This window comes from Topomyia yanbarensis, unplaced genomic scaffold (genome assembly GCF_030247195.1).
Source record: "Topomyia yanbarensis strain Yona2022 unplaced genomic scaffold, ASM3024719v1 HiC_scaffold_45, whole genome shotgun sequence".
Taxonomy (NCBI): domain Eukaryota; kingdom Metazoa; phylum Arthropoda; class Insecta; order Diptera; family Culicidae; genus Topomyia; species Topomyia yanbarensis.
In genome coordinates, this window is record NW_026683658.1 from 45,344 (window position 1) to 68,780 (window position 23,437).

The window sequence follows — 23,437 nt, forward strand, 5'->3', positions numbered from 1 at the left end:
CTGATTCTGTTTTTCCTCCTCCGTGATTTCTGATCATCTCTCTCATTTTATTCCAAAACGAAAAAAACAGACCAAGAGATTTCCATATACTGAAGACATGGAATCGAAATTATTGGGCTTATAAATTCAATCAGTCACATATTAGTCTCAACAGTGTTTTAATGCGGAACAAATTCCTCGCATGAATATGAAATTAGGCTCCAATGGAAATGATATTGCGTTAAAATGATGCGAAAACAAATACTGTCGTCTTAGCTCTATCATTCTCAGTTAGTCGAATTTTTTTACTTAGTACGCTTGAATGTGATGTCTAGTACATATACTAAGAGTGCTGCACAGACCAAATATTCAAATTGGGTAAAATTCAAAAACTTGTCATTTAAATTTAATATAGAGTTGCCAATATCGAGTAGTACATCTGAGTTTTGTTAAACAGGACAATCACTTGCGATGCAGTATTCACTTTTGAAGTTTTAGTACTCAGTCGTCCATAAACTTCTACTTTCTTTTAAATCATTCGTTTAGTTGACTCGATTCAGTGCTTTAACCAATCGGAACAATGGTTCTTTTATCTATTTATACACCCAAAACACGAACCATATGATTTACGTGCGAATAAGCATGATTGTAATGAGAATTTTGCATTGTAACTGGTATAATGCATAAAAAGCGATATTGGTCCGGGACAAAAATGCATGAAATGACGATAACGCCGTAGAAACATACACAAACCCACAATTGTGAATGTATTCGTGAATTCAGCCATACAGGAATATTAGTTTTGAAATGACCTGCACTAATACACATGTAAAGAACATCTTCAATCGTATACATGTGCGCTCTAAAAATACTAATACACGCTCAAGAGCCTCTTTCCATTTCGCCTTTCCATCGATTGCTTGTTGCATCTTGCAGACTAGCACACGGTAATCATCTAACTGATGGGGTGCGGATTGTGTTTCTGGGATGATATTATGATAAACTTTTGGCGTTCTCTCAACCCTCAATATGCCATCGGTGTGAGAGTTCTAGTCGCTAGACAGTCTCATGCATTTTATTAACTATTGTGAAAAATTATGCGCACTATAGGCAGAAGAAAGTTACCCATATGGGATCATTGGGTGAAGATAGTTGATCTTTTGGTTTATAAAAACCGTTCACTAATCATTTCTGGTATTCCCCATTCTTTTTAAAAGTCAGGTGATATCGTATCAATATTTTGCGTCAAAAGCATTTAAGTTTAAGCGAAGACTACATATTAAGAAGACTGATATCTCTTTCCATCCCATACACAAAGCGACAGAGATTACAGCGCCTCTATTGGAGGAAGGTAGGAAGATTAATGTAAAAGTGTACATGTGTGTGTGCATCACTATGTGAAGTACCACCTTTACCCGCAAGTGGCGTTGCTGTTACTGTCTCCAGATTCTGGGCAGAGTTGCCAGTCCTCTTGATACGCAGTCTTCGGTTTAAGACAACATAAACTCAAATGGTAGTGATGAATTGGTTTTGCATTTTTAATCGGAAGTGGCAGTTGCTTATTTCAATTGTTTGCATGTCACCTCGAGCATGCGAATCCAGTTCACAACATTGCCCTGGTCAACGATCATCAAAAATTAAACTGAGCACAAATCTGAAGCATGGAATGAGAGAGCGATAATTTTACTGCATAGACTAATCGCTGCGCGAAAAAAATATTGTGTATTCCACACACCACCGTGAACTACACGCGCTTTTAGTGTGGTTGAAATGAGCCGCTTGCAGACGAAAGATCATCACTGTGTTAGAAGACAGAAGTTCGTTCAAACACCGAAGAGGTGTCCATGTATATAATACATTACTTTTTGGGGAGAAGACTCAACAAGCAAAACCAAACTAATACTTCTACATGCGAACAGACTATATTGTAGCGTGTATTTTCAACCAACTTATTTTATTGCAGATTGAGCTGTGTTTGTATAATGCGGTAGGTAAATTTGGTCTATAATGCGAACAAGGCATGATTCGAATTCAAAATATGTTCGAAAAGATGTTATGATTTTGGCACTGGGAAATTGTTTTGGGTGTATCTATTCCCAACAATAAAAATAATAAAACGAGTGTTAATGGTTGTTCAGCAGATCTTGCTGTTAGCCATTGCACGTCGATACCTGTTTACGAGGCGGGGAAATATTTTTTCCTCATGAACTGCGTATAGAGTGTCGTTGATATCTATATCGCTATTGAACACTTCCGTGTCATCATCGTGGTTGCTGCCTCTATGCTCGCAAACATGCTTTCTTGTAGCCTTTACGAGTGTGAATTTCCTCAATGATTGTGCTGGCTGTAGATTTTGAGATACTTCACTGAATTGGAACGTACTAGTTTGTCTTCGATATTTACAAAGAATGCTATGTATAATTGTCCAATCGCATTATATTTTGAGCTGCATTTCTCATGTAGCTGCATCTGCAAGTAAGCGGTATCCGATATTGTAACCGTCAATTTATATGAAGCTCTGAATTATAGCATTGTCACACACAACCATTTAAAATTATTCAAAATGAATGGTTTCGCCTGGGCCAACTCGTTGGACGCTATAAGCTATGAAAACCTGACACGGTAGAACTCGATAAAGATGAATATCGTAAGCCTAACCTCCATTTACACCTTCAGAAGATGTTCCTCAGTAATAACACTAGGTGGGGCACCACTTCTTGCTTCTGCCACTTACTCATCTCGACAGATTACTAGGACAAGAAGTATAACAAAAGTTTCCTTTATCCTTCTGACAAGGTACACAATACAAAACAAACTATATTTGTCGTTCGTTTCGCACTGGCTTGGACAGAAGCATAAACCATACTAGGTTTCGTGACCATTGTTTTTGGTTGTTGGAAACAGCAAACTTCTTTAACATCCCAACAAACATTTCGTGGTTTTATAAACGTTTTAACAGTTGCTTTATTCAGCTCTAGCTGAACATTGGAAGTATACGTGTAATCATATATCGTTTATTCCACCCTTAAACATCTGGGATTTGGAGAATTTATTCAGCTGGTCTGATTAAGACACATTAAAGAACAATTCTTCAGCACGTATACAGCCTGAAGAAAACCACAGTTCAGCTTTATCAATAAACCTTGTCGTTACCGCTATTCAGCTGAGAGAATTATCATAGGAAAATTGTTAAAAAAGACATTCATTTCAAGTTACACACGCCATCAATCTCTTTGGAAGCCATATTCTTTTATTAGTGTTACGTTACAGTTAGAGAAAAATTGTATTACCTTGTTGGATATCATATCACGTACCTGGGATCCGAACCAGCAACCTGTTGAATACTAAGCACTTACCTTACTGTCTGCACCAATCTTGCATACATCGAATGCTTAAGAGTTCACCGATGTACCGACAAGTCTAGGCTGCTGAATAAAGTCTGTACAAAGGCTACAGTAACCTTCTATAGATTTGAGTGAACCTAGCTGACTTGGGTTCGAATCCCAACCTACGATAATATTTTTATTTCAATTTTTTTTATTTAATAATTTTTAGAACATTCGGGAATTTTAAATTAGATAATTTATTTATTTCAAAAATAATGATTACAGTCGTTTTTGTTTCCAAGGTGAGGATTTATGGTTGTCACAAAATATTTAGATAAGTAAAAATGGGTGTTATATGAAAGTGGTGGTAACTGAATGATGGATTGAAGTCATTTATAATTCTAAGGTGGCAATCTCCTCAATTTATTTACCACTCCCTGCCAAATGATTTTCTTTCCATTGTGATTTTTTTTTGGTAAGCGGAAGTCGCTGTTCGAATTCAATAGTCCGCCAGCGTGAATAATCATTTCATTGTACCTTTGATTGCAAGTCGTTGGATAGAAAAAAATCATGGTAACAATGCTAGTGTCTAAAATTTATAGCAACATTGGAACAAAAAGTTTCTATTGTGTTCAATATGAGAATATTCATGTTTCACAAGTAAACAGACCGTTTCGAATTAAAAGGTAAATTTACATAAACGAGGGCGCGAGTGATTTGGTAAGCTTGTACATTGAAAAACTCTAAATCGTGTATTTCCCGTGGTGAAAACTCAGTAGATATAAAAAAAAACTAAATAAACTTTCTTTATTTCTTTATTCATTTATTGATCTATTGCTCCTTAACTGTAATATATGCAAAACATCTCAATTGGAATATACCGAAATAATAAAAAAATCCTTCACATAATAGTAAAAAAAATATTATGTGTGTATGGGACTCGAACCCAGGTCAGTTGCCATTCCTCATGATTTGCTAATCGCGCCAATTTTTGTAGTAGTTACAATTACCTTTGTTAAACACATAATTCAGCTGAAAGTCAAAGGTGGTATAACGGCAAATGTAAAGGTAGAAACAACCTCTTGAAGACATGTAGTGCAGCTTAATGATTAAAGGTAATACTTTTGGTAACAGCATCGTTTATTCAACTCGCAATTCAGTCTAATTAAGATGGTTGAATAAAAGCTTTAATATTGTCGCTATTACATTTATTAGCAGTATAGTTCAGCCTAGTTGGAACTGGCGAATACTGGATTTTAAATAGGCTGAATAAACTGTTAATGTTTAAATAGTTCAGCGAAAGTTTTATTCAGCTTACATAACCTTTAATCTGCTTTAAATCAACACGTAGTCTTATAGTTCAGCTCCTAATGTTTGTTGGAATTTTCTCAATAATTGGTTCACACCAAACTTGCTACGAAATTGTTAAAAATCGTTGATAATCATGTTTTTTCAAGTTTATTTTTAAAACATTTGGGGGGGGGGGTTTAACCTGCTTCAAAAATCTGGTAACACGATAAAATTCCCGGCAAAAGATTCATATTCTTGAACTTCAATCTAACAAGATTGTGATCATTACATTAGGGGTAGACTGTTTCGAGAAGGACCACCGCGTACAAAGCAACAGACAGTGCAGTCAGAGTGGAAGGATGAACAAATGACAAATGAAACCAATCCTTTTTCATTGACCCAGTCAGGTTGTGTGGCTATGTAAAGCGAAATGGTAGTACATACCAACGCGTAAAGCTTCAGGCTGCTCGTGCGGACACCCATGCTATGGGATCCATCGGCGTTCATTCAAAGAGTTACCCGCTAAGATAGTTCATGACTGAAACGTTTTGAAGAAATCCGCATCAGTGTTATTTGGTGATTTCAGCGGGACGGTTCAGTAAACGTTCCGTGCCCGGTTTCGGTTCCGGCAGGAGGTTGTGGTGGTGTGCAAAAAACAACCACGACAACGACGGCGAAGGCGACTATGGAAGCTGGATCATTTGGCGGAATAAATGTGCACGAAGAAATATCGATTTTCCTCCGATTCCATTGGTGCTAGGATGAGGAACTTGTGTATTTTTTGACAGCTACGTCCACAAAGAATCGTTCGACTGGACGTGTGGTGTGCAATTTTCTGCTAATTAGGTGAATTAATTTAGTAAATGGTCGACGCCTCTAGTACACTTGGAGACTAAATGAGCCAACGTGTGCTGCTGGTTGAGCGTCGGCATGTGCCATGCGATGAAATAATGTGAATGAATGTCCTTTGATGATACGGAATGTTTGATATACGGTGCTGGAATTGTGAAAAGTACATATTAACAAACTAAGCACTGGATGGTGTTTTCGGTTTCGTTGGTAGTTACAGTGGCAGTTGACATGCAATGATGTGCTAAACTGTGCCGGAAAACGAGTTCGACGGGTCTTTACATATCATATCAACAACAAACGGGAACATTTTATGAAGGTAAACATTTTATGACTATCATCTGGAAAGTTAATCTTAATAAAAGTCTCGGGTTCACCTTTCCTTTCCTCGCGATTCGTACGACAGCACATACGGCAATGAGTTGAAGTGATCTCTTGAGTGTAATATAGTACAACTTACTATAGTATAAGTTCTATGGGCTACAGTACACCCAAAACAAAAATCTCTTGCAATTATTGCAAGCGACAATCACTTGCAAATAATGTTAGCATCGCTTGCAATTTTGCAGTTAAAGCCGCTTGCAATTGTTGCAAGCATATAAAATCACTTCATCTCTCGCTATACGTACATACGTTTCTTCAACACACTGTCAAAGGATTACCACCACATTCACATGCCTATGCTGGTTGGTATAGCAACGCACGGCGAGTTTTTATTTTCCGTCTACTTTTTATTCATTCCTCACCAACATCATCAAACGCAGTTTTGTGGTTTATTCATTACACACGAGACGGCATCAAATTGTGTAAGAGTTTAAACGTCCTGTTCTTATGTGTAAGGACAGATCAGTGCTTATAGTTAGCGCTATGATGCGGAAAGGCCTGAGTTCAAATCTGGCTGCTTGTTTTACTTTTTTCATTAATCGTGAAATCATCTAAGTGTTTATATATGGCTTTTATCCACTTATTACTATCTGGTAGTATGGTTGGGTGGATAAAGCATTGATTAGCGATCTGTTTGTGCAGGATTCATTTTTCAATGCCAACAGTCTTTTTTTCTAACGCATATTGGTCACCAATACACATAGGGGTCATGCATAAATGACGTAGCATTTTAGGGGGTAGGGGGGGTACACCAAATTTGTGATGAAGTGTGACGAGGGGGAGGGTAGGGTCAGAAGTTGTGCGACGTAGCATTAAGTTTTAATTTTTTGGCGGGCATCAAAACCCATTAATTAGAGAAAAAAATTTAATGTTCCTCCATTCCTAAGTTGATTTTCACGCGGTTTTTTCATTTTGTAAATTTTACTGTTCGCGGAATGGCAGGCTCGCAAAGAAAATGATAGATTTTTCATGCGGATTTAAATTTCCACATTAGTTAGCTAATATTGCTAACTAGTAGACTTATTTTAATAGCTGAATTGAATTTTCTTTCGGATTCAATCAAAGAAAATTTAGTAATTTAGTTGAGCTTATGCTTCCTAAAATCGTTGGCAGCTGCAGGATTGTGAACTTTTCTTCGTGCTTTATGACATGTAAAATTCTAAACAAAACTATCCACACTATATATGTCATGAAATGGGCTTCTTTTGTAGGCAATTTGCTGTTACAATGAAAATGTCGATAAAAGTCGTCAAACATTTTGTAAGGACATATATTTAAAAGAATTGAAAAACATATGAAATTTTTTCATCTCCCGGTCGCGTTGCGTGGGGGGGGGGGTTAGAGATATGCTACGTCATTTACAAGGGGGAGGTTAGAATTTTGTGACCAAATGCTACGAGGGGGGAGGGAGGGGTCGAAAATCGCCAGAAAAAAGCTACGTCATTTGTGTACGGCCCCATACATCGCTAATACATAGGCAAAATTCGGTTTTTCTGTTTCTTGCATTGCATGCAAGGAAGCTTCTTGCAATTTTCGCACATTACCAGAACGCTTGCAATTTTCGCTCGTATTTATTGCATTAATGTAAGCGAATCTTACCGGGTACGTTTTGGGTGTAGTTTCTCGTAAGCGTAAAATACGGTTTGTTTTTGCTTGCCTTTAATGATAAACAATAACGACTGAAACAGCATTGAAATCGTTGGTAGCATCTTCGCCAATTTGGGAGATTATATTCGAAAATGTCTGCTAGTGGCAAATCCATGTCCGATTACGAACTCAGTCTGCCTCAAACGAAGCAGAAGAAAATCGATTGGATAAACAGATGTGAAGTGGTAGACTGATAGCACATAATGTCCAATTAGTTAGCGCCTTTAGTGAACAGGAAAGCCGTGATTGTGCTGCCTGGTTGCCTTTGAACAGGGGATCGTGTATACACGCATTTCCTTTTAACTGTGCTGTTTTATCTAACGGTTTTATCATTTTCGGTCACATAAAAAGTGATTGATGTATTTTGTTAAGAAAATTATTCGAATAATAAAAATCTAAGCTGTATTTAGTAATGTTTATATCTTGTATGCTCAATACATTCATTTTCATTTATTTAGTTCAACATCAATTTTATGATAACACTGAATCAACAATTTGCCTCCTCAATACTTGATTTGTAGCTGCAGCTCTCCAACGTCGGTTACGCCCAACACTCGCCAAATCACGTTCCACCTGGTCCGTCCATCGTGCTCTCTACGCTCCTCGCCTTCTTGTACCAACAGGATCATTAGCGAACACCATCTTTGCAGGATTGTTGTCTGGCATTCTTGTAACATGCCCCGCCCACCGTATCCTTTCAGCTTTGGCCACCTTTTGGATACTTTTGCAGGTCCTCCTCGAGCATGGTCCAAGTCTCGGGCCCGTAGAGAACCACCGGTCTTATAAGCGTTTTGTACATGGTGCATTTGGTGCGGGGGTGAATCTTTCTTGACCGCAGTTTCTTCTGGAGCCCATAGTAGGCCAGACTTCCACTGATGATGCGTCTTCGGATTTCACGGCTCACGTTATTGTCAGCCGTTAATAAGGATCCTAGATAGACAAAATCCTCCACTACCTCGAAGGTATCCCCGTCGATCGTAACGCTGTTTCCTAGCCGGATCCTGTCGTTTTCGGTTCCGCATACCAGCATATACTTTGTTTTGGACGCATTTACCACCAGTCCAACCTTCGCTGCTTCGCGTTTCAGGCGGGTGTACAGGTCTGTCACCGTTCCAAATGTTCAGGCGATAATGTCCATGTCGTCCGCGAAGCATACAAATTGGCCGGATTTTGTGAAGATCGTCGCTCGGCTGTTGAGCCCGGCTCGTCGCATCACACCTTCCAGAGCGATGTTGAATAGTAGACACGAGAGTCCATCACCTTGTCTCAGTCCCCGTCGAGATTCGAATGGACTGGAATGTTCACCCGAAATCCTTACGCTGTTTTGTACACCGTCCATCGTTGCTTTGATCAGTCGAGTCAGCTTCCCGGGAAAGCTGTTTTCGTCCATGATTTTCCATAGCTCTACGCGGTCGATACCGTCGTATGCCGCCTTGAAGTCTATGAATAGGTGATACGTTGGGATCTGGTATTTTCGGCATTTCTGGAGGATTTGCCGTACGGTGAAGATCTGGTCCGTTGTCGACCGGCCATCGATGAAGCCGGCTTGATAACTTCCCACGAACTCATTTATTTTAGATGATAGACAACGGAAGATGATCTGGGATAGCACTTTGTAGGCGGCATTCAAAATGGTGATCGCTCGGAAGTTCTCACACTCCGACTACTAACCGGTGCAAACCTTTCCGGGCCCAATTTGATGATTTCCGCTGCTGCTCTATTGTTCTTAAGCTGTTGGATGGCATCCTTAACTTCCCTCAACTTGGGAGTTGGTTCATTCCCGTCCTCAACTGCACTGACGTAGTCAAATCCACCGTTGCCTTGGTCATCTGTACCTACATTCTCCTCGCCGTTCAGGTGCTCGTCGAAGTGCTGCTTCCACCTTTCGATCACCTCACGGTTGTCCGTCAGCAGGCTCCCGTTCTTATCCTTACATATAATCCTTTGCGGGATGCGTTGAGCTTCTGGTAGAACTTCCGTGTATCTTGAGAACGGCACAGCAGTTCCATTTCCTCGCACTCCGCTTCTTCCAGGCGGCGTTTTTCTCCCGAAAGAGGCGTGTCTGCTGCCTCCACTTCTGTTTGTATCGTTCCACATTCTGTCGGGATCCATGCTGCAGCATGACCGCTCGCGCTGCATTCTTCTCCTCCAAAATCGCTCTGCACTCCTCGTCGAACCAATCGTTCCGTCGTTTCCGTTCCTCGTACCCGACAATATCCTCAGCTACGTTGTTGACAGGGTCGGCGTCACACTTTTAGCCCGAGTGGGTAGTAAGCATAGGGTGAGGGTAATAGAATAGGAATTTGTCTCATTTTCGCAACACACACGCTTGCGTTACATTTACATTAAATCACTTGCGGTGTGTTTGTGCAAATCGAATCGTCGTATATCGATATTTTCAAATGTATGCCCGAGATACATACGTGACAGATTACAAATTTGTGAAAAGCTCCAAAATTTCGAGTGGGTAATTACTCACTCGATTATTTTCGAGTGAGTAGTACTACCCATACTACCCACGCTATCCGCCGACCCTGGTTGTTGATGGCTGCTTTTACTGTTCTCCAGCAGTCCTCTAGAGGGACCACGTCGAGCTCTCCCTCGTCCGGTAACGCTGCCTCGAGGTACTGCGCGTAGGCAGTGGCGACATCTGGTTGCTTCAGTCGCTCCAGAGGCGGCCGTCGGTACCGTACATGATTAACGACGGATAGTTTTGGGCGCAATTTAACCATCACCAGGTAGTGGTCAGAGTCGATGCTAGCGCCACGATAGGTCCTGACGTCGATAATGTCGGAGAAGTGCCGTCCATCGACCAGGACGTGGTCGATTTGCGATTCCGTCTGTAGCGCTGATCTCCAGGTGCAACGATAAGGGAGGCTGTGCTGGAAGAAGGTGCTACGAATGGCCATGTTCTTGGAGGCGGCGAAATCAATGAGTCGAAGGCCGTTCTCATTCGTCAGCTGGTGAGCGCTGAACTTTCCAATCGTCGGTCTGAATTCCTCCTCCTGGCCTACCTGAGCATTTAAGTCCCTAAAGATGATCTTGACGGCGTGGCTTGGGCAGCGGTCGTATTCTTGTTCTTGCTGCGCGTAGAAACCGTCTTTGCCATCATCGGTGCTTCCGGAGTGAGGGCTGTGCACGTTTATTATGCTAATGTTGAAGAAACGGCCCTTGATCCTCAACCTGCACATTCTTTCGTCGATCGGCCACCAACCGATCACGCCCATCACAATAAAAGCTGTCCCTAGCTCGCACCATGGATCCTGTCCAACACACCTCCTGGAGTGCTACGATTCCGAACCCGCGGTCCTTGAGAACATCGGCGAGTACGCGGGTGCTCCCGATGGAGTTGTGAGATCTGCAGTTCCACGTTACGAGCTTCCAATCGCTAGTTCCTTTTTGTTGCAGTGATTTGGTATCGGTTCGCATTCTTATCTTGATGACTTTTCGCTGCAATTGGTTTTTAACGGCTGGCTCGCAGGGCCTGACACAAACCCCCTAACTTTCAGGAGGACCATAGTGCACAGTTGAGCTTATAGTCCTTCACTGGCACTGGTTTAAATTTATTTGTGGATGCGAGAGACAATGTCCACGAGGAAACTACGGAGATGTCTCTCAGAGTCGAAAAGGCGGTAGTGTCTACCGTGGAGGAGTACGAAACGGCAATAATGAGGACTGAGGTAACTGAGCGTCCATTGGCGTCGGCAAAGGCTGCCGTTTTTTAGCAGCTCCGAAGCGGAGAAAAGAAAAGTTGGTTGGAATGGAGAACATTCCAGTTTCCATGACCAAAGAGGGCAAGATCTTAGCCTGGAGATGAAAGACCAGGCGGGTCCAAGAGGCAGCCGCACGAGGACGCCCTCACTGCCGATTGGACGCCAAAAGTAGAAGACGTGCTAGACAACGCTAATGACGAGACGACGTATGCAGAGCTCCTCAAGAAGATCAGAGAGAACCCGGAGCTGAGTGATTTGGGTGAAAACGTGGTGAGTACCAGGCGTACCTAATAAGGTGAGATGCTCTTCGAGTTTAAGGAGGACACCACGATCCACAGCTCGACCAAATCGTGGTTATGACCAAATCACTGGGCGAAGAGACAGAAGTTATAGCCTTAAGCCCGGAAACGGTGATTGTGCGCAACGACCTGTATAAGATGAAAGGTGCACTTAAGCATCTGTGCAACCTGGACGAGGTTCACATGACGATCCGGTTAGAGAAGGGGTACGGAGGAACTCAACGATAACTCGTTACCGGAAACCGCTGCTGACAAGGCGCTGGAGGTAGGCAAAGTTACGGTTGGATGATCGAGATGCCCGTTGAAAGCCGCACCTCGAGTGAGTAAACAAGCGGGTAATGCTTCAAGTGTTTGGGCTATAAACATTTGGCAGGAGCTTGCATAGGCCCGAATAGATCCAGGATGTACTGGATTTGCGGGAGACTGCCCGCAGAGTCCAAAGTGCATGCTTTGCTCTCCAGAGGACAGAAACATGGGATCGGCTTCGATGCAAGTTGTGGGTGAATCCATGAATTGGAATATCACTCATATCACTCGCCGTAAGTCAAAATCAACGGTGTATTCGAGTGCAGCTGTTACACGCCTCCAAGGTGGACAGTGGAGCAGTTCAACCTAATGATGGAGCAATTAACCGAGCAGTTTATCGGACAAAATCTGGTAGTCATTGGTGGTAGATAACATGGATTGAAGAGCATGCGAGAAGTATACCCATAGCGACCACCACTAAATTCGCTACCGTATTGGCCAACGAAGCAGCACTGAGAAGGATGACCGGCGAGCGAAAGTGAAATACGAAAGCCTTCAATAATGGCCTCTTCGTTGAGGCACTTCGGCCGGACATCGGGACCGAGATCGTGGATGTGGCTGATTTAACAAAAAGGATTGTGATGGCTTGTAGCTCCGCGATGCCACGAAAACTATAGCCACGCCATAGACGACGTCCACCTTACTGGTTGAACGAGACGTTCAGTACTCTACGCGCTTCTTCCCCGAAATGTGGAAGGTACAGAAGCTGGTGTTGCTGCAAGCAAGGGAAGTGACCAGGCGATCCGGTCTCATATATGCCTGAATGTTTGCTCGATACACTCAGAAAACTCCAGGAAAAAGTCATTCTTAACAGGCTACCGGAATGCGCGGAGGGCGAGCACGGACTGCCCAAGATGCAATTCGATGAGTATCGACGGTAGAGGTAACTCGAACAGTGCACGAGAGCGCTGAAAAGGTATCTAAACAGAAGCGAAGAGGGGATAGATACTGCGCTATAGCCACGATAGATGTGAAGAAATCATGGTGCTGCTATACGAGACGAACGCAGGGTAGAAGTCAATGCGAATCACAGCGGGCGTTCCTCAGGGCTCCATTCTCGGTCTAATTCTCTGCAACGGAATGTACAATGGGGTTTTGAAACTAGGGCTATCTAGGAAAGTATAAATCGTAGATTTCGCGGACAACGTGTCACTAACTGTGGTGGGTGAGAAACTTGAAGAAGTGGAGCTGTCGGTGACGCGATCGAGAGCTGGATTAACAAGATCAAGCTGCATATAGTTAACAACAATACGGAGGTGTTGTTGATCGGCAACTGCAAAGCGGTTCAGCAGATGCAGATCGACGTCGGAAGGCACGTGATTGCATCAAAGCGGGCACTGAAGCAATAGGGAGCGATAATCAACGACCGGTTAAGCTTCAACAACCACGTCGACTACACCTGCGTAAAGTAAGCGAAGCCAATGAACGCAATTGCGAGGACCATGCCAAACGTCGGCAGGCACGAGACGTCTGCTATCTAGTGTTTTGTCATCGATACTGTGATATGGGATTCCCGCATGGAGAGCGGCACTGAAAACCAAACGAAACGTAGTGACCCTGATGCCGATCAACCACTAAATATTCTACAATATGTAAAAACACACACTGGTTTGTCAGATAACATAATATAACATATGTTCATTCTAAGTTAGGCAACATATTGCATCCGTTGACAATCGATCCCCTTTGCAGTTAAATGACGCGACATTAACGCTCAGTAACACCCAGCCACCAGTAGTGCAACAGTGGAATCAGCTAGGAATCTATTACATGAACGTGCGAGTCTGCGTACTAAAATTGTCGAACTTTTTGTTGCGGTTCACGACAAATGTAATGGCGTCATCGTTTTGACTGAAACTTGGTTGAACGATCAAAGAAATTCACTGCAGTTGTTTGGTCCGATTGACAAACGATTGACCACGTTGACAAGGACACCACACCACCTCGCCTCGGACCTGTTTTAGCTCTGTCGTTGTGGTAAACGGTGTAGTTCCACAACGACAGAGATTCAGCTAAAACAGGTAAAAGGCGAGGTGGCGGTGTTCTTGTCCCCGTGGCCAATCTGTTGCCATATACAACAAAGATTGTCAATGATATTAATCTTGAAGAACTTTTTGTGACCATTATAAGTGAAAACTGTATGATTTGTATAGAAGTTGTCTACATGCGTCCCGAACTCGCTGGTGATCTCAACGTTATTGAGCTACACATCGAGCAATGCTAAATCTACTAAGCTCAAATCACATGACTTTTTCTTAATGTGCGGTGATTATAACCAACCTGGACTTGTCTGGAAGAAAACTCCCGGGGGTCACATCTACCCTGATCCGGCTGATTCAACATTAAGAAGATGGTAAGTCGTTACTAATTAAAAGGCAATATGAGGGAACGAGCATTGGACCTACTGTTCGTTAATGAAGAGACATCATCAAACTGGCGTGTCTGCGAAGCTCATGAGCCCTTAATTGAGATCGATTCACCTCCCACTGCAATTTATGAAAGTACCTGAAGATAGAGAATTCAATCTGTCCAAAGAAGATTTTAACGCATTTAGCAATTTACTTCGAGACAGTGATTGGTCGACGGTACTCAAAGATGAAATTGACATTAATACTGCAGTAGATACATTTACGAGTGCCTTGAAGCATTTGTTCAACCTACACATTCTTGCTGCACGTCGATGCTCTAAGCCTCTGTGGTTCACGGAACTGAAACGATTGAGAGCCGCGGCCTTGAGGATCTTTGGTAACTATCGAAAACCTATCTCGAAGCGTCAGTTTTCGTACGCAATATAATCAGCTCCAAAAATGTGAAGTTGATCGATATCTAGTCCAGATAGTGGAGTCACCTCTCTGGTGTTTGGCTATCAGACCAGAATCAAACTTCTATACTTACTAACAAATATCCTCCTCCCGTGATACTTGTGGAGTGCGCAGTAGTATATATACGGCCTCTAGCAAAAGCAAGTATCAGACTATCATTCCTTCCCTTTCCTTCCGCGATCTACGTTCGGACCTGGCCGGCACCGGTATTGATCAATAAACACTTTAGTATTATCAGAAGTTGCACATGTTTCGCTACTCCCAAGCATAATTATCTACTTATTCCCTGTACGAGTTCAGCTAATCCAGATCGACAACGGAGTAGCAGCCAGGGGTGGTCGCACAAGATTAAGCTCAAGCAATATAATCGGCTCCAAAAATGTGATGAGAACCCAATGATAGCTTAAAAAGAATCCAAAACGTTCTTGGTCATTTGTGAACGGATAACGTAAGGAAAACGGACTTCCATCCAGCATATTCTTGGCGAATGAAACCTCTAGTTCGCCGAATGATACCTGCATTTTTTTTCTGTAGGTGTTCCAGAAAGTTGATGTAACTTTACTACAAGTGGAAAACTCTTTCCAGAATCTTCCCATGTATGTTATAGATATGAGCACAGTTGATTTTTTTAATGAGGACATTCTTGCTGCAATCGGAGAACTGAGATCTTCAAAATTAGCTGGACTCGATGGCATTCCATCTAAAGTCTTGAAACAGCGTGCTTATGCCCCAAGTATCCCACTGAAATTAATTTTCAACCAATCACTTTTTGAGTCAGTGTTTCCCATCGGTTGAAAAAAATCGTGGATGTTCCCAGTTTTCAAAAAAGGAGACAAGTGAAACGTAACAAACCACCGTGGACTCACATCATCGGGTGCTGGTTCAAAACTGTTGGAGATCCTAATCGGTGATCGACTGCTTAATTTCGATAATTCGTGCATTACCGTAGACCAGTATGGTTTCTCTCAAGGAAGAACAACAAACACAAACTTGGTTAATTCACTTGATGTTGTATAAACAACTAGCTAATAAACATCGCGCGTTGCTGCAACTTTCAACGAGATAGGCGAAAAACACAATTTGTTCCGCAGCGTCATCTGGCGGGCAGATAATCTCCAACCAACAGCACACAAACACACTCCATAACAAATACCTACAAATACTATGTATAAATTTTTGCGGCAATCGGCCAAGCCAAGCCGGAAGTCCATAAACCGTATACATACAAACATTGACTTTTATATATAGCGGAGACCCGTTTTTATCAGCCCCTTTGGTGTATCTTCGTTTGACAAAATGGGGGCAATAATAAAACATATTTCTAGACCTTTTATTCAAAACGACATATCTACAATGAGTGACTCTCTTTGTTCACTTTCTCTTCTGTTAATAATTCGGTCACTTAAACATTTATCCCTCAACTCTTTGCATAATATGCTAGTAAAACCACCGTCTTTCGATCTGTACTGTAAAATCAGTGAAATGTGCTATAGTGACGCCGTAAAATTCGAAAGAGAAAGTAAACAAAGAGAGTCACTCATTGTAGATATGTCTTTTTGAAAAAACGCTCAAGATTTATTAATATACCTTTAATAAATTGAAGCTGCTAAAATATTAAACATTAGTCCGTAGACATAGCTTATTAACCTGGCTGGCTGATGAAATCGAGCCGGAAATCTGACAAAATTGGGGGCTGATAATTAACGGGTTTTCACTGTATATAGATATATAGATATTGGCATCACTGTTTGCTACACCCCAGTCGTCAACAAAGCTAGTAGTTTTCTTTTCAATTTATACTTGTTGAACAATCGTGATCGCTTTTATTTTTGTACTGTTTATTTTTCGTGTTAATCGGTTGTGCAAGAACTTTGAAGTTTCGTGAACTTAACCAGCATCATATCTGATAGCTGCAATTGTTGTTTTAGTGAAAGTGATAGTTTTGTGTTTTTTTTCTACTTGACGTTATCACTTTGCACAACGTTACGCTCAATTTGTTGGCAAAAGCGACATCTTCTGGTGGATAGCTGATAGTTGCATGCAAGTTTGCCTCATTTTTGCTGCGTATATTGCATACTCGGTAGGCGCTTTTTTCTTCGCTCAAAAGCATGGCTTGTACCAACTGCTCGAAAGTTATAAATGATTCTGAGCGAATCACCTGTCGTGGGTACTGCGGAAATTCGTTTCACATGATATGTGTCAAGATGGATTATGACGTCCGTGATGTCCTGGGAATCTACTCACGGAATTTATTCTGGATGTGTAACGGATGTGCTGATATGTTTTGTAACGATAATTTCCGCAAAATGGCTTCGCGTTGTTGCGACAATACAATGCCCGACGACAATTCTCTGAAATCATTGAAGGATGACATAGCTGATTTAAAAGATGTCGTTAAAGCTCTTTCGGTTAAAGTCGACACAAAACCGCTATATCCAACGGTAAATACACCTTGGACAAGGATTGCTGCATATAATCCCGTTCCAAACACTCCTAAGCGCAAGCGTGAAGATGATCCGCTCAAAGCAAAAATCACTAATATTCGTGGAGCAAAAGCTGCGTTTGAATCGATAAAAACAGTATCACCACCTGAGGAGCTGTTATGGGTCTATTTGTCTGCATTTGATCCCAGCACGACGGACGATGAGGTTTCTACACTTGTGAAAGATTGTCTGGGAAAGGATATGCAACCAAAAATAGTTCGCCTAGTTCCTAAGGACAAGGATCTCTCATCTCTAAGCTTCATCACCTTCAAAGTTGGCGTTAGCAAATCATGCAGAGATAAGGCTCTGTCCAAAGACTCTTGGCCGGAGAACATCTACTTTCGTGAATTTGTGACCAATTCAAAAATTCAACGGCCTATCATCAGGATTGCTGCGGAGAAGAATCCATCTGGTGGTGGACAGTAGCGCCAAGCTATCCCGGATAAACTCGTCTGTCTAACTTCATGTTCCTCGGTGGGCGACCTCAGACTGCCTGACGAATCGGCAACTTCTTCTGTGTCAGGTAAAGCCAAGAAGGGTATATGTCCTTCCGAAGCACTTCAAGATGCTGCACACCCTCAATGTAAATTTCACTTACAGTCTGCTGATGAACACAACTCAATCGACTCTACCGCTCCAGCGAACCTCCAATGTCAAAATTATAATTTCGATCGCATCGCATCTGTCCGCTCAGGTAAACATTTGAATAATATATGTCCTTCCGAAGCTACACGTGATACTGCGCACCTTCAAGTATGCCTCCCGTTGCAGTCAGCCGCTGGACACAACAGTTATGACGCAGTCATTCCCTCCGCATCGCAGCTTGTTCCCCTTCCTGACAACGGTACATCCTGCTCTCACCACGCTATTTGCGGTGATAGTGATCATCGAGCCCGCAGTCCTGAAACTTGGTATGCGGCACGACACCTCTCACATGACACTGATGGTTTGCGGATTTATTATCAGAACGCGAGAGGGCTTAAGACGAAAATTGATGACGTGTATTTAGCTGCTGTGGACGGTGACTACGATGTTTGCGTCTTCACCGAAACATGGCTCGATGCGCGGATAACATCAGTGCAGCTTTTCGGCGATGCTTACACCGTATACCGTGCGGATCGAAATAGTGGCAATAGTATTCGCGGACGTGGAGGAGGAGTTTTGATTGCTGTTTCCACCGCATTTGCCTCATGTGAGATTGATGTAGGCAATTTAACCAGTATTGAGGCTGTTTGGATTAGAATTACAACTCCATCGATGAACTTTTATATTGGTGCTGTCTATATTCCTCCTGAAAAGCGACTCGACTGCAATATCATGCAACTTCACATGGATGCTGTGAATAACGCTTCTTCACAAGCTGGCGCGGATGACGTGATGATTGTCCTTGGTGATTTCAATCACCCAGGGCTCATTTGGGTGCCGTCACGACACGGATACGCTTACCCAGACCCGATTGCTTCGACAACCAACATCGCCAGTCGTTTGCTACTGGATGGATTTGCTTTCAACGGACTAAGTCAAGTAAGCATGATTCCTAACCACCAATCACGCTTTCTGGATCTCGTCTTTGTTAGTGAAACTATTATACCTGTATGTTCCGTCAATGAACCATCCAGCGTGATTGTTCCACTTGACAACTTTCATCCCGCGCTTGAAATCTCAATTGGCACTATTCGATCAGTTCAGTATGTAGAAACTCTTTCTGTCGACCGTCTCAACTTTCGCAAAACTGATTTTGTAAAGCTGCGCAGTTCTCTGTCGCTAATTGATTGGAGTGTACTGCATGCCCAAGTGAGTGTTAATGCTGCAGTTGCCATCTACAAGCGACTACTACTGAACTGTGTTGAGACCTCAGTGCCTAAATGTCAGCCTCCTAGCAAGCCGCCCTGGTCAAACAGCACTCTTCGAAAGCTAAAACGTACTCGAGCAAAAACCCTACGTGCGTACACAAATCGACGGAATCCTCTTTCTAAGCGCATGTTCACTTTAGCCAGTAATGAGTATCGTTGTTACAACAAGCTTCTGTACAAACGCTATGTACACCGCATCCAGAATAATCTGCGCCGAAACCCGAAGGGCTTTTGGTCATTTGTCAACACGAAGCGAAAAGAAACTGGACTTCCATCAAGGATGCTTTACGACGGCGAAGAAGCTACGACAACTGTGGCGAAATGTACGCTGTTTGCCAGATTCTTCTCGAGTGTTTTTTCAACTGACTCGCCAACCGCAATCGAACTCCAAAATGCCTCTCGTGACGTTCCTGCTTGTGCTGTTGATTTTGATGTGTTTACTGTCTCTGAACAAATGGTTATATCTGCAATCCGGAAAACCAAGTCATCTTATGCACCTGGCCTCAGTGCTATACCTTCGACTGTATTGAAAAAATGTTCGGACTTACTTGTAACACCACTTGCATATATTTTTAACCTATCGCTTCAGCAGCAAACGTTTCCTGAGGATTGGAAATGTCAGTAATGTTTCCGGTATTCAAGAAAGGCGACAAACGCAACATAGCGAACTATCGCGGAATCACTTCGCTAGGAGTCGAATCTAAAGTGTTTGAATCAATTATCAACGAAGCGTTGTTTTCTGCTTGTCGACACTACATTAGCGCATCCCAGCACGGATTTTTCCCAGGACGTTCAGTCGAGACGAATCTCGTCTGCTTTACGTCATTTTGCACGGAACAAATGTCTAAGAAATTGCAGGTGGATACTATTTACACTGATCTAAAGGCAGCTTTTGATAGAGTTAATCATGAGATACTGATAACAAAGCTTGATAAGCTAGGGTGTTCTACTAGATTCTGCCATTGGCTTCGATCCTACCTTGTGCACCGTGAAGTCGTTGTTCAAATTGGCGATATTGTTTCAGAATCCTTTTTCAACACTTCCGGAGTTCCTCAAGGTAGTACGCTAGGTCCACTACTTTTTTCACTGTTCGTGAACGATGCGGTTTTCGTTCTAAGCCGTGGAGGAAAGCTGTTTCTTGCCGACGACTTAAAATTAAATTTTTTTCTTGTTATACGGAATGAAGCCGACTGCCGTGAGCTACAGCATCTTATTGACACCTTTTATAGCTGGTGTGTAAGAAACATGATGGTCCTTAGCGTTGCAAAATGTTTTGTCATCAGCTATTATCGAACGAGAAATATGCTTACCTTCAACTATAACATCGCAGGAACTCAGCTACAACGCGTTGACCACGTGAAGGATCTAGGAGTCGTTCTTGATGAAAAGCTAACGTATACTCATCACGTCTCAGCGACCATCGACAAAGCTAATCGATTGCTAGGATTTATTTTCAAAATATCCAACGAATTTCGGGATCCTCTATGTTTCAAGGCTCTTTATTGCTCATTGGTGCGCTCGCAGTTGGAATTTGCAAACGTCGTTTGGTGCCCTTATCAAGCTACGTTGAGCCTTAGGATCGAAGCAGTCCAGCGTAAATTCATACGATATGCGTTACGTGAATTGCCGTGGAACGATCCATTAAACCTGCCACCGTACGAGGACCGTTGTCGTCTTTTAGGACTTAATACTTTAACACGCCGGAGACATGCAGCGCAAGCTACCTTCGTGTCAAAGATTCTGCTGGCTGAATATGATGATCCGGAGCTACTAGCGCAAATCAATCTCTACGCGCCTACCCGCTCTCTTCGCCCTCGAGCCCTACTGCATTCTGAAATGCGCAGCACCAACTACGCTACAAATAGTCCAATTTTAGCAATGAGTCGTCGCTTCAACGAGTTTGCTGAAATTTTTGACTTCGTCATGAACTCTTCGCAGTTTCGTCGTCGTGTATTGTCATTATTTTAATTATGTTTAGTTTACCTTAGTTAAGTATAGTTCATTAAGACAAATTGTCAGTTGGACTTTTTTTTTATACAAATACAAATACAAATACAAATGCAAATACAAATACAGATAGATAGATTTGGAGGACGGCTCACACATTAAAACCGCTTATACAGACCTTAAAGTAGCTTTCGATTGCGTCAATCACACGTTACTGTTGACAAAGGTCAAACGATTTGATATGGCTTCCAATTGTATGGATTGGTTAACCCTTTCATGCCCAACTTTTTTCTAGTGCATGTAGGGTTTCAAAACTATTTTTCCTTGAAAACGGTGGGGTCAAGAAACACGAAAAGCCTATTTTCATAAAGATAGGTGCTTCCATGGCAGTGCTAGAAGCTGGTCAATTTTTACCTTCTAATGCTCAATGCAATTCTCCTAGAATAATTACAAAGTGCAATTATGTGGAAAACGTAGCCAAAGACGGTCTAAATTGATAAGTTTTATCAGTTTTCATTAATATTGCACTATAACGAAGATAAATGAAAAAAACATTTTCGGTCGTCAACGTAAACTGTCCCTGGCAGCACTGCTCCATCGGAATCCAATCAGACTAATTGCAATAACTTCAGTTCTAGAGCTGATCCTTGTAACTGTTAATACTCAAATTAAAGACAACAATCACATTAATGAGCCTTACTTGTTTTTGTGAGCAAATGTCGCCTCAATCAAAAGTTATAGCTGTTTAAATACGTTGTTGTCCACAAATATGGGCATTAGACCGGTAACAATTTTGATTTTTTTTTCGGAACACTGCTAATTCGAATGGTAATTGGTAATGATAATCATATGCAAAATATGAACTTTTTCCGATAGCTCTAGTTCACCCACAAGAGGTTTCAAATGTCTATAGTAATATATATGAAAACTTGGAAATAAAAATTTAAATTCCAACAAAAAATTTCACAGTAACTCTGCGTACCTCAAAACTTACGGTCACGTAGCTTATTTTATAACGAATAGCTATGTTGAAGATCGCATATTGATTGGAGGTTCCCCCAAAAAGTTATTTAACTTTGAATATCTTTTTACTTCAAAATCGGATCGGATTGCAGTCTTCTGCAATGTTGTTCCTTACATCTTAAGCTATATATCTGCAGACTTTGGGATGCACAAAATGATACTGGAATTTTGTATTGAATTTATTGTTCAATTGCCTGTTTTTCATATATTTTCACATACAAACTTGAAAACTCTTGTGAGTTAATTAGTGTTTTTGAAAAAATCTCACATTTGACAAGTGGTATATGAATCCAATTACCGTTTGATTTAAGGACATTATACATGCGAGCCACAACATAACTGCTACGCTGCACACACCCCTCTCCCCTGCCTAACCATGTATCTGACATGAGCAAATATAAAAATACGTTTTTCAACACACTAACCTTGCTGGTGTGCCACGAAACTGCTACTTAAGGAAGCTGGAACATTTTCCTATACAATCAATCCGAGTTTTTGACGGAATGCCATCTGTAGCTCCTATTTTGTGCGAAAATATCATCACTCTTCACTTGGGGTTTCTTTTTGAAACACTCTTATTTTTCTTCTTCTCCTTTTCATTGCACTTTTTCAAATGCACTTTATTCACACACCACTGCAAAAACACTCGCGATACTTTAATCGTTTACTAACAAAACTTCAAATTTTCTGCCAATATGCAGATGACCAAAGGAAAATGTTCGGAAACTCTCATTTGTGCGTTTGAATTTTCACTTCAAATTTCAGTTTTTCTCAATGTAAACAAGCGAGTCGGTGCCTAGCAACGTGGCTTCCACATATCTTCACCTTAACAGTGTTCCGAAAAAAAAGTTAAAATTGTTGCCGGTCTAATGAGCATGAATGGGTTAAAATCTCACATCTCGCTCTCTATCTGTGAAGTTGAGAATCAATGAATCATACTCCTTCGTCAATACGCTCGGCGTACCACAAGGCAGCAATCTCGGCCCACTTTTTTAATGATGTCGGCTACATAATTTCTCCCGGTTGCAAGTTAATTTTAATCGCTCATCTGAATATTTTTCTCTTTGTAAGGAAGAGTAGCCAACAAACAGAAAACTATTTATGCTATCAGTGAAAGCAAATTGAAAACTAATTGAGATGGTGAAATATTTCATTGATAACAAAATAAGTAATCAATTTGATGTTTGTCAAAGAAATAGAAACAAACATTTTTTTTTCTAAAAATATAAGCACATCAAAATGAGATCAAAATATGTCATATCTGAAAAAGTTTAAACTGATATCAAAATAAGATTTCAATTTGATGCTTGATATCAAAATATGTTGTCTATTTGCTGTAATTTTGATGTTGGACTTTGCTCGGGTAGTACGATCTATTCTGGAAGAAAATTAATACGGTACTCGCTTCGATTTCTACCGTAGCTAAGTTCAACTGATTTGTCCCCCAATGAGAATTGCTGCCGCTTTTCAACATAGATACATTGGCCGAAAGAATAAATATTGTTCTCTAGCTGTA

The 23,437-nt window shown here is 41.7% G+C and overlaps 1 protein-coding gene across 1 annotated transcript in view; it reads left to right on the plus strand.

Moving 5' to 3' along the window:
* Positions 1-5,174: 5,174 nt before the first annotated feature.
* Positions 5,175-23,437, plus strand: part of LOC131695572 (synaptotagmin-5-like) — a 116,810-nt gene continuing 98,547 nt past the window's right edge. The window contains exon 1 of the mRNA XM_058984109.1: positions 5,175-5,763. The gene's annotated coding sequence lies outside the window, so the exon portion shown is untranslated. The remainder of the gene's footprint in view (positions 5,764-23,437) is intronic.